This window comes from Scardinius erythrophthalmus (assembly GCF_964197995.2).
Source record: "Scardinius erythrophthalmus genome assembly, chromosome: 14".
In the NCBI taxonomy this organism is placed as follows: domain Eukaryota; kingdom Metazoa; phylum Chordata; class Actinopteri; order Cypriniformes; family Leuciscidae; genus Scardinius; species Scardinius erythrophthalmus.
In genome coordinates, this window is record NC_138234.1 from 13,227,931 (window position 1) to 13,241,254 (window position 13,324).

At 39.6% G+C, this 13,324-nt stretch overlaps 1 protein-coding gene across 4 annotated transcripts in view; it reads right to left on the reverse strand.

Moving 5' to 3' along the window:
- The window catches only part of asic1b (acid-sensing (proton-gated) ion channel 1b), a 220,704-nt gene that overhangs the window by 116,522 nt on the left and 90,858 nt on the right, over positions 1–13,324 (reverse strand). The gene's annotated exons all lie outside the window — the stretch shown is intronic.

Genomic DNA, 13,324 nt, shown 5'->3' on the forward strand with positions numbered 1-13,324 from the left:
TAATTTTATTTCGCTGTAGTGCGTTAGCAGCTATGAAGTCCTTCCCGAGGGCCAGGACGGAAAACCACAAGACATATAGAAAAACAGAAATGTGTGAAGAGATTTTGGGAACAACGGCAGAAAAACCATTTGAAAGAATAACAGAAGATAAATGAGTTTGTCAATTAAATTCTGTCCAAACAGACATAAGCTCTAACTCAACAGTTTCCTGGAGGCTTGATTCGTCGAGCTGTCAACGCTCTGCCACCAGCCCGTCTGACAATGAGGATGGAAAATCTCTGAGATTAGAAACGTCGGCGTTGTTTCACGCAGCCGAGGTAATGACTCGCTGTCCCTCTCCGATGTATAATTATTACAGCTACATGTTCCACTTCCTTATTTGCAGAGCTGCATAATGAGCAAATTTCCAATCGTTCGCCGAGCGGCAGATAAAAGCCGCCTCTGCTTCTCTCACTTTCCTTTTTTAACATCTCATTAGAACAAGTTGAGCTTAGCAGAGAAATAAAGTCGAATCTCTACCGGCACTACATGATAATACCAATAAAACAACTTTATATCTACCGAACAAGTTGCAGGAAGAACTAATGGGCACGTTTGATTCTTAATTTTAACTTTCATTATTCTTAAAACTATTATTATAAAACTGATTTCTGTAGTCCAAAGTAAAACTAAACACTCATTAATTAAAAAAAGAACAAAAAAATGTGCAATTGCACAAATAAATACAACTAACCAAAGATATGATTAAAATAAACAGTGTTTTTAGATTTTCAGGTTTTAAGGTCTAGAAACTGTAATCAAATGTAAAATAACACTGCACTTTATAAATAAAATATACATTTCAAATATAGTTACAAAAGTTATTCAGTCAAGAATGAGTGAATTTTCTCTTTGTCTTTTGTTATTTGATTAAACACTGTAAAAAAAAGTTGCTGTCTTAAATTAAGTTCAATCAACTTGAATGTTTAAGTCATTTCAACTTAAATCACATTAAACTGACTTAAATTAGTTAAATCTTGTATAACTCATTTTAAAGTTTTTTGAAAATTGCTTGACTTATTTTGATGAGTTAAAGCAATGTAAAAACATATGATTATTGATCATATAATTTGCTTACAGTGCAGAAATGGCAGCAGGACTTTTAGGCTGCTGTCACTGCTGCATGGATGCATGGATTCAATATACATCACGTTTTCTTTTTCAACCGTTTACGTTCACTTACAACATAACTGACTGTGTTTACAAGGATGTTTTGAAATTTATATGTGTATTTGTGTATTTGTATTTGAAGAGAACTCAGTTCAGTACCGCGCACTATGAGAAGCGGCTTTCTGTGCGCATGTTTTGGATGTGTGTGCAGCACAGAAAACAGTGCACGGGTCTTCTTGCGCTTGAATGGTTTAAAATCACATTAACATGACTCTTTCTGTGAGTGCGCTTTGGATGTGTGCGGTTCTTCTTGCGCTTGAATGGGTTAAAATCACATTAAAATTCGAACACAGGAATCGTTAAACCGAATCGAAATGCACGCGTCTTATCGAATCCCGGTTCTTGGATATTTGGAACTGGTTCTAAAATGGGACCGGTTCTCGATGCCCAAACCTAAATACTACTAGTGATGATTGATTTAAACAGAACTAATGATTTCTTCTAAAAAGGTGACATGATGCAAACCCACAGATGCCGGATCCTCTTCACAGGAAGTGCACTGTTGCACGCTGTGTATATGTTGAGAGTTGCTCTAAACCTGTTTACTGTGTGTACTTGAGTGTGCACTCGTGTGTGTGTGTGTGTGTGTGTGTGTGTGTGTGTGTGTTTACTGCACTGTGATCTCTTCAGCCTGTTGAAGTGAATCAGGTAAGAGCAGCATCCATCAACCACAGCACATTTCCCCGAGCGCCTCGAGGCGTGATCGCAGGAAAGCTGCACGTAAATTCGCACACACATCTTTGATCAAGTTTGGCCAATTTTTCAGCGTTGTTTACCAACCAATTTCCTTCTGTGAGTTGTTGTTGTTGTTGTTGTTCCTGCTGTGTTATTTATTGTGATGATTGTGGGCTGTGCCACTGGCCGTCTCTCTCTTCCGCGTCATCTGTACACGTTAGGAAACTTAGCCTGTTTTTAACGAGCCTAGCACTGACCTTCTGGCATTTCTCTCCTCTTCCTCCTCCTCTCTTGCTTTCTTTTTCACTCCCTCGCTACTTGGAAGAGGATGAGTCAGCAAAGGGCAAAAGAACAAAATGAGCCGAAAATGATGAGATGTTTGCTCTACTATTGATTGACGCTACTGTTTTTGTAAAAGAAGGAACAAAATAAGTAGGAAAAAAAGTACAACTTATTAAGAAAAAGAACTAATAAGGTAAAAATTGGTGGAAAATTATTGATAAAGATTGAATGAACAGATGAAAAAAAAAAAGAAAAAAAAAACAAAGTTCATGAATAAAAGCAAAAAAATTGAAAAAACAAGACTAAAAGAAAGAGTAAACTAAGGAATGAAGGTAAAAAGCAAAGTAGTAAAAGGAGAAAAAAAGTATAAATTTTATTAAAAAGGACTGATTAATTGAAAGAAAAAAGTGTCAAATTAATAATTAAAATGAAGTAACAGACAAATTATAAATAGATGGACAAACAAAAAACAAAGAAAAGAAAGGAAGGAATGAAGGAAATATGAAGGGAAGGAAGGAAGGAGGGATAGAAGGAAGGAAGGAGGGAAGGAAGGAGGGAGGGAAGGAAGAAAGGAAGGAGTGAATGAAAGAAGGAAAAGAAGAAGATTATAACTGAACAGCCTCTATCTGACACACGTTTGCAGAGCAACACCTGAAGATCAGTGGAGACTGTTGTGTTCCTCACACTCACTGCTGCATCAGTCCTGAAGATCATCTGTTGTTGTGTTCCTCACACTCACACACTCACTGCTGCCTCATTCCTGAAGATCATCTGTTGATGTGTTCCTCACACTCACACACTCACTGCTGCATCAGTCCTGAAGATCATCTGATGATGTGTTCCTCACACTCACACACTCACTGCTGCATCAGTCCTGAAGATCATCTGTTGTTGTGTTCCTCACACTCACACACTCACTGCTGCATCAGTCCTGAAGATCATCTGTTGTTGTGTTCCTCACACTCACACACTCACTGCTGCCTCATTCCTGAAGATCATCTGTTGATGTGTTCCTCACACTCACACACTCACTGCTGCATCAGTCCTGAAGATCATCTGATGATGTGTTCCTCACACTCACACACTCACTGCTGCATCAGTCCTGAAGATCATCTGTTGTTGTGTTCCTCACACTCACACACTCACTGCTGCATCAGTCCTGAAGATCATCTGTTGTTGTGTTCCTCAGACTCACACACTCACTGCTGCCTCATTCCTGAAGATCATCTGTTGATGTGTTCCTCACACTCACACACTCACTGCTGCATCAGTCCTGAAGATCATCTGTTGATGTGTTCCTCACACTCACACACTCACTGCTGCATCAGTCCTGAAGATCATCTGTTGTTGTGTTCCTCACACTCACACACTCACTGCTGCATCAGTCCTGAAGATCATCTGTTGATGTGTTCCTCACACTCACACACTCACTGCTGCATCAGTCCTGAAGATCATCTGATGATGTGTTCCTCACACTCACACACTCACTGCTGCATCAGTCCTGAAGATCATCTGTTGACGTGTTCCTCACACTCACACACTCACTGCTGCATCAGTCCTGAAGATCATCTGTTGTTGTGTTCCTCACACTCACACACTCACTGCTGCATCAGTCCTGAAGATCATCTGATGACGTGTTCCTCACACTCACACACTCACTGCTGCATCTCCTGAAGATCATCTGTTGTTGTGTTCCTCACACTCACACACTCACTGCTGCATCAGTCCTGAAGATCATCTGATGATGTGTTCCTCACACTCACACACTCACTGCTGCATCAGTCCTGAAGATCATCTGATGACGTGTTCCTCACACTCACACACTCACTGCTGCCTCAGTCCTGAAGATCATCTGATGATGTGTTCCTCACACTCACACACTCACTGCTGCATCTCCTGAAGATCATCTGTTGTTGTGTTCCTCACACTCACACACTCACTGCTGCATCAGTCCTGAAGATCATCTGTTGATGTGTTCCTCACACTCACACACTCACTGCTGCATCAGTCCTGAAGATCATCTGATGATGTGTTCCTCACACTCACACACTCACTGCTGCATCAGTCCTGAAGATCATCTGTTGATGTGTTCCTCACACTCACACAATCACTGCTGCATCAGTCCTGAAGATCATCTGATGATGTGTTCCTCACACTCACACACTCACTGCTGCATCAGTCCTGAAGATCATCTGTTGATGTGTTCCTCACACTCACACACTCACTGCTGCATCAGTCCTGAAGATCATCTGATGATGTGTTCCTCACACTCACACACTCACTGCTGCATCAGTCCTGAAGATCATCTGTTGATGTGTTCCTCACACTCACACACTCACTGCTGCATCAGTCCTGAAGATCATCTGATGATGTGTTCCTCACACTCACACACTCACTGCTGCATCAGTCCTGAAGATCATCTGTTGATGTGTTCCTCACACTCACACACTCACTGCTGCATCAGTCCTGAAGATCATCTGTTGTTGTGTTCCTCACACTCACACACTCACTGCTGCATCAGTCCTGAAGATCATCTGTTGATGTGTTCCTCACACTCACACACTCACTGCTGCATCAGTCCTGAAGATCATCTGTTGTTGTGTTCCTCACACTCACACACTCACTGCTGCATCTCCTGAAGATCATCTGATGATATGTTCCTCACACTCACACACTCACTGCTGCATCAGTCCTGAAGATCATCTGTTGATGTGTTCCTCACACTCACACACTCACTGCTGCATCAGTCCTGAAGATCATCTGTTGTTGTGTTCCTCACACTCACACACTCACTGCTGCATCAGTCCTGAAGATCATCTGTTGATGTGTTCCTCACACTCACACACTCACTGCTGCATCAGTCCTGAAGATCATCTGTTGTTGTGTTCCTCACACTCACACACTCACTGCTGCATCAGTCCTGAAGATCATCTGATGATGTGTTCCTCACACTCACACACTCACTGCTGCATCAGTCCTGAAGATCATCTGATGATGTGTTCCTCACACTCACACACTCACTGCTGCATCAGTCCTGAAGATCATCTGATGACGTGTTCCTCACACTCACACACTCACTGCTGCCTCAGTCCTGAAGATCATCTGATGACGTGTTCCTCACACTCACACACTCACTGCTGCATCAGTCCTGAAGATCATCTGTTGTTGTGTTCCTCACACTCACACACTCACTGCTGCATCAGTCCTGAAGATCATCTGATGATGTGTTCCTCACACTCACACACTCACTGCTGCATCAGTCCTGAAGATCATCTGATGACGTGTTCCTCACACTCACACACTCACTGCTGCATCAGTCCTGAAGATCATCTGTTGTTGTGTTCCTCACACTCACACACTCACTGCTGCCTCAGTCCTGAAGATCATCTGATGATGTGTTCCTCACACTCACACACTCACTGCTGCATCAGTCCTGAAGATCATCTGATGATGTGTTCCTCACACTCACACACTCACTGCTGCATCAGTCCTGAAGATCATCTGATGACGTGTTCCTCACACTCACACACTCACTGCTGCCTCAGTCCTGAAGATCATCTGATGACGTGTTCCTCACACTCACACACTCACTGCTGCATCAGTCCTGAAGATCATCTGTTGTTGTGTTCCTCACACTCACACACTCACTGCTGCATCAGTCCTGAAGATCATCTGTTGATGTGTTCCTCACACTCACACACTCACTGCTGCATCAGTCCTGAAGATCATCTGTTGATGTGTTCCTCACACTCACACACTCACTGCTGCATCAGTCCTGAAGATCATCTGTTGATGTGTTCCTCACACTCACACACTCACTGCTGCCTCAGTCCTGAAGATCATCTGATGATGTGTTCCTCACACTCACACACTCACTGCTGCCTCAGTCCTGAAGATCATCTGTTGATGTGTTCCTCACACTCACACACTCACTGCTGCCTCAGTCCTGAAGATCATCTGATGATGTGTTCCTCACACTCACACACTCACTGCTGCATCAGTCCTGAAGATCATCTGATGATGTGTTCCTCACACTCACACACTCACTGCTGCCTCAGTCCTGATGATCATCTGATGACGTGTTCCTCACACTCACACACTCACTGCTGCCTCAGTCCTGATGATCATCTGATGACGTGTTCCTCACACTCACACACTCACTGCTGCATCAGTCCTGAAGATCATCTGTTGATGTGTTCCTCACACTCACACACTCACTGCTGCATCTCCTCAAGATCATCTGATGATGTGTTCCTCACACTCACACACTCACTGCTGCATCAGTCCTGAAGATCATCTGATGACGTGTTCCTCACACTCACACACTCACTGCTGCATCAGTCCTGAAGATCATCTGTTGATGTGTTCCTCACACTCACACACTCACTGCTGCCTCAGTCCTGAAGATCATCTGATGATGTGTTCCTCACACTCACACACTCACTGCTGCATCTCCTCAAGATCATCTGATGATGTGTTCCACACACTCACACACTCACTGCTGCATCTCCTGAAGATCATCTGATGATGTGTTCCACACACTCACACACTCACTGCTGCATCTCCTGAAGATCATCTGATGATGTGTTCCTCACACTCACACACTCACTGCTGCCTCAGTCCTGAAGATCATCTGTTGTTGTGTTCCTCACACTCACACACTCACTGCTGCATCAGTCCTGAAGATCATCTGATGATGTGTTCCTCACACTCACACACTCACTGCTGCCTCAGTCCTGAAGATCATCTGATGATGTGTTCCTCACACTCACACACTCACTGCTGCATCAGTCCTGAAGATCATCTGTTGATGTGTTCCTCACACTCACACACTCACTGCTGCATCTCCTCAAGATCATCTGATGATGTGTTCCTCACACTCACACACTCACTGCTGCCTCAGTCCTGAAGATCATCTGATGATGTGTTCCTCACACTCACACACTCACTGCTGCATCTCCTGAAGATCATCTGATGATGTGTTCCTCACACTCACACACTCACTGCTGCCTCAGTCCTGAAGATCATCTGATGATGTGTTCCTCACACTCACACACTCACTGCTGCCTCAGTCCTGAAGATCATCTGTTGTTGTGTTCCTCACACTCACACACTCACTGCTGCCTCAGTCCTGAAGATCATCTGTTGTTGTGTTCCTCACACTCACACACTCACTGCTGCATCTCCTGAAGATCATCTGTTGTTGTGTTTCTCACACTCACACACTCACTGCTGTGTCTGAGCATCTGTTATAACCACTGATGAATGAAGCCATCGCTCTTCAACATGACAGCTGGAGCCACAGAGACATTAGTGTTATTAGCAGCGCTGGACCTTCTTCACCTCAGTTATGAACATGCTTTCTCTCTACACATCACTTTCTTCTGCTACTCTTATGGTGCTTTCATGGTAGTTTTAGGAGCTCAACACAGGTTTATTATAGTTCACTAAAACCAAACTCAAACAATACAATTCAGTTACTTAAAATCAGTGATATTTTAGTATAATTTATATAAATTGTAGCTTTTCTTAATGAATCAAGTTAATGAATTAAGTTTTGTAGTAATAATATTAATAATAATACTAATTATAAATAAACTTAGTGGTCATAATCCAATATATAATGTTTGTAATTATACTAATAATACATATTTTGTCATTTTTTATACAGTTTTAGTTATTTTAGAACTTTTTAAATTTAATTTAATTTAATTAAAAGTAATTGGATGATTTTTCATAAATTTTTTTAAGTTTCAAGTTTCAGCCATCCTTAAAATAAAATAAAAGTTAAAAGAAAAAAGAAAATATAAAAAAATAAGTTAATTTTATTTCTCATTTTCATTTAGCTTACTTTATACTAAAATAAAAGTTAATAAAAAATATATACATATATTTAAAAAAACATAAAAATTACAATTTAAAAACAGAAATGCTGTTAAAAATATAGTTATTTATTAAAAGTAAAAAAATCTAAAATATTACTAAAAACTATAAGAGTATCTCGATGATATTAAAATAACCAGTATTGACATTCACTGTATGGAGAAGAGCAGCATGAACATTAGTCAAAATATCTCCTTTTCAGCACTACGGAAGAAAGTGGAGGAAAACTATCCCTTTAAACTGATTCCTTTACATGTGTTTTCTACCAGCTGTCCCTCAGTCTCTCTGTCAGGGTCTTTGTGAAAGACTGGCCCGGGTTAGACGCTCTATGTCGGGGTCAGCATCCCGTTATCACATTGACACAGCTGCGCGTTGTCCCGGTAAGGCTCCATTAAACACTCACCTCGGCCCCACAGGTGTGTGTGTGTGTGAGCACTCTTTTCAGGTGCGATAAGGAAAGGCTGATGGAGTTGAGAATTACGGAGCGTCTGGACTATTCATCCCTCCTTCCCAAGCGTTTATAAAGTTCCCTCTCTCTGAGTTTAAAGCAGAGATCATCAGAGGAGCGCTGAGGCGCAGCGGAGCACAGAACAGGTTACAGACGCTGAGCTGCTTTCAAATATGTCCATCTGACGCCATCAAATCAAATGACAAATATTTCACACAGTCCTGTGAGAGAGAGTGTGTGTGTGTGTCCCTCACTCGAGCATCTCAGGCAGGAGAGAGACGCCACATTATGCATGAAATACAGTACAAGTATGATTTCTGACTGAAAATTTCACGACTGATTCAATCCATGACTACTATAATATTATTACAATTATTGTTAACACTTTGCAATGTTTCATTAGTTAACATCAGTCAACTACTTTAGTTAACATGAACAAATGATGAACTGCATGTCTACAGCATTATTTCAACATTTACCAATACATTATTAAAATCAGAAGTTGTATTTGTAAAAGTATTGGAATAACGAGTTATAATAATAATAATAATAATACTAGCAACAATATTTAATAATAAACACTAATTGGATATTTACTCAATTATTAATATATGATATAATTACTGGACATATTAATTACTTTTAATAAATAAACAATAATCGGTAGCATAACAATAGAATGTTATATAATTATAATAATAACAACAAGAAGTTATAAATATATATATAAATTTAAATAGTTTCAATTTCAATTATTTAATTTTAATAATACTACAAAGTCAGGGAAAATTATGAAGACCAAGAAAAAAAATGGAATTAATAATAGTAATTAAAATAATAGTAATAATTATAATTTAATAATAATCAAACTGAATATTACTCAAATATTTAATATATTAATAATTATACAAACTATAAATATGAATCAATTTTAATAGTAATAAATACAGTACAAACAATAATAATAATAATAATAACAACAAGAGTTTGAATTAATGAAATAGAAATAATATGAAATAGAAATGGAAATGAAATTAAATGAAACTGGAATTAAATGACTGATAAACTCAGTACACATGAATATATTCCACTAGTTCATTACAGGTATAGTCTATTTTAAAGTCAATTTTAAAGTGTGAACAGTCATTTCCAACTTCAGCAGAAGAGAAACACTTTCTATTCTAATTCAAAGAATGTAAAAGAGACATAAGAGAATAAAGGAGATGATTATAAAGAATGGAGAAAGTTTCCTCAAGACACTTGACATGATCTTCAAAGTTTCTCGCGCTGCATATCCATGTCAAAACGCATTAAGTGGAAAATGAGGTGGCCGGTTTTCATGGCGTTTCATCATCTGGTTAAAGATGTACAAGGCCAGACTGGAGAGATTTTCAATCGGTCGCTTTGAATTTGGGCTCTTTTGAATTAGATTTAGTTAGATGTGAAGATGAAGTCCAAACTTCAGTGTGTGGTTGACTATCCCAGCAGGCAGAAGAACAGAATCATGTTTGTGAAGTCAAACATCACTGCTAGAGAGTCAGATGTTGGATCAGATCACTGTGAGGAACAGGACAGATGCTCTACACTACTGGAGTAAGTGTGATGTTTAAACACTCACAACACCACAACAACTGCATAGCCATGCCCTAGCAACCACAACAACACCACAGCTACTACATAGCCATGCCCTAGCAACCACAACAACACCACAGCTACTGCATAGCCATACCCTTGCAACCACCACAACACCACAGCTACTACATAGCCATGCCCTAGCAACCAGCACAACACCACAGCTACTGCATAGCCATACCCTTGCAACCACCACAACACCATAGCTACTACATAGCCATGCCCTAGCAACCACAACAACACCACAGCTACTACATAGCCATACCCTAGCAACCACAACAACACCACAGCTACTACATAGCCATGCCCTAGCAACCACAACAACACCACAGCTACTGCATAGCCATACCCTTGCAACCACCACAACACCATAGCTACTACATAGCCATGCCCTAGCAACCACAAAAAACACCACAGCTACTACATAGCCATACCCTAGCAACCACAACAACACCACAGCTACTACATAGCCATGCCCTAGCAACCACAACAACACCACAGCTACTACATAGCCATACCCTAGCAACCACAACAACACCACAGTTACTACATAGCCATACCCTTGCAACCACCATAACACCATAGCTACTACATAGCCATGTCCTAGCAACCACAACAACACCACAGCTACTACATAGCCATACCCTAGCAACCACAACAACACCACAGCTACTACATAGCCATGCCCTAGCAACCACAACAACACCACAGCTACTACATAGCCATACCCTAGCAACCACAACAACATCACAGCTACTACATAGCCATACCCTAGCAACCACAACAACACCACAGCTACTACATAGCCATGCCCTAACAACCAGCACAACACCACAGCTACTACATAGCCATGCCCTAGCAACCACAACAACAGCACAGCTATTACATAGCCATACCCTTGCAACCACCACAACACCATAGCTACTACATAGCCATGCCCTAGCAACCACAACAACACCACAGCTACTACATAGTCATACCCTAGCAACCAGCACAACACCACAGCTACTACATAGCCATGCCCTAGCAACCACAACAACACCACAGCTACTACATAGCCATACCCTAGCAACCACCACAACACCATAGCTACTACATAGCCATGCCCTAGCAACCACAACAACACCACAGCTACTGCATAGCGATACCCTTGCAACCACAACACCATAGCTACTACATAGCCATGCCCAAGCAACCACAACAACACCACAGCTACTACATAGCCATACCCTAGCAACCAGCACAACACCACAGCTACTGCATAGCCATACCCTAGCAACCAGCACAACACCACAGCTACTACATAGCCATACCCTTGCAACCACCACAACATCATAGCTACCACATAGCCATACCCTAGCAACCACCACAACACCTTAGTGTCTGTTACCAATGGCCTGGCAACCATCCAGAATACCCTAGCAACCACATAGCAATGCAAATAAAAAAATAGAAAAAAAAACCTTGTGAACACTATTAAATAAGTAATATAATATAATGAATGCAAGTACATTTTGTTTTATATCATTAAATATGTTATATAATATACAACATTTTATCATTATATATATATACAGTATATATATATATATATATATATATATATACACCTTATATAACACTATTAATTTAATAATTTTAATATAATATCATTAAAATAATAATGTAAATATTTTAATAAAAGTAATATAATATATAAAGTACATTTAGTTTTTTATCATTATATGCATTTTAATATACATATATAATATCATATTTGTGTCTTTCTATTGTCTAATTAATGTGTATTGTGTTTTCCTTCATACATTAGGAGTATTTAAAAATATTGAAGACAACTTAGTGCAACAAAGAACATATGAAATGCCAGACGTGGATCATTCACACGTTCAGTTCAGGCGAGGACGGCGAACCATCAGTATATTTGTCTTGTCCTTGATTTCTTCACATCAGAGATGCGCGTTCTGTCAAATGTGTGAAGGTGACGGAGAAAAGCGGTGAGAAATAGAGTAAGAAAGAGATTGCATCCATTTTTCTCACCCCTCTTGATGGATGAATGGAGTGAGAGAGAGACACACGGAGAGCAGAAGACAAACTGAAGGAGAAAACATGCCGCTGTCCTCAGCCACTCTTCCATTTGTTCAGGCCACATTGTGTTTGTCTGGCACTCGTCCATCTCCCGACGTTCCCTTCTCCTGGTGCCAGTCCTCCACGCTTGAGAGGAACCGCAGAGAACGCTAGTGGCGAGGACACACAGATCTGGCCCAGGATTCATGGCTTGTTTCTCTGTTTGAGGGCTCTTGGGAAACAGAAACGTTCCTCTCGTTTTCAGCCATGAGCTGCGAACGAAGCTAATTAAAATACATCTTCATTCATTAACGCGCACCTCCTCCTCTCCTTAACGACCCTCTTAAAGTCCTCCAGGCGTCCTGACACTGAGGATTCGATCTGTTTGAGCACAAACTGGTGCAGCTACTCTCAATCTGATGTTTGCCAAGCTATACACTACTCATAATTATAGTTAAACCACGTCAAGCTTTGGAACTGAAGAAACAGTTGCTGCACGAGAAGGTAGGAACAGAAAAAGGCTATATAAAGAGCAATGTATTTTTTAAATATATAACATTTGGCATATTTGGTCAAATATTTAACATTTTATAAAATATACAAATCAATCATTTTTATCTTCTTTTTACACACAGATATAGGCCTACATACATAATTTTTTCATAAATAACATTACAAATTGTAAATCAGATGAATCAGAAAAATATTTAAAAATATGCATGTGTATCAATGTTTATTTTATACATATAGAATATTCTTTAAAATGGTTCTATATAATATATAAAATATTACATAAAGTTATTTATAAAAAAATATTACATCAAATATTGCCCTATTTTCGTTAACTAAATTAATTATATTGTTAATTAATTAATTGTATTATTTCAAATATAAATAAATTTGAAATATTTTAAATAAATAAAAATAATAATAAAAGGCAACATTTCTTGTTTAGTTTAAATTGAAGCAATAGCATTATTAACTGGAAATAAATTAAACTAAAACTAAAAAATTAAACTTAAATTAAGATAAAATATATTAAATAAAAGCTATACTTAAAAATATGAATATTATAAATATTTGTTTCTACCTTCTAGTGCAGCTCAAAATCTTAACACAAATTTACACTAA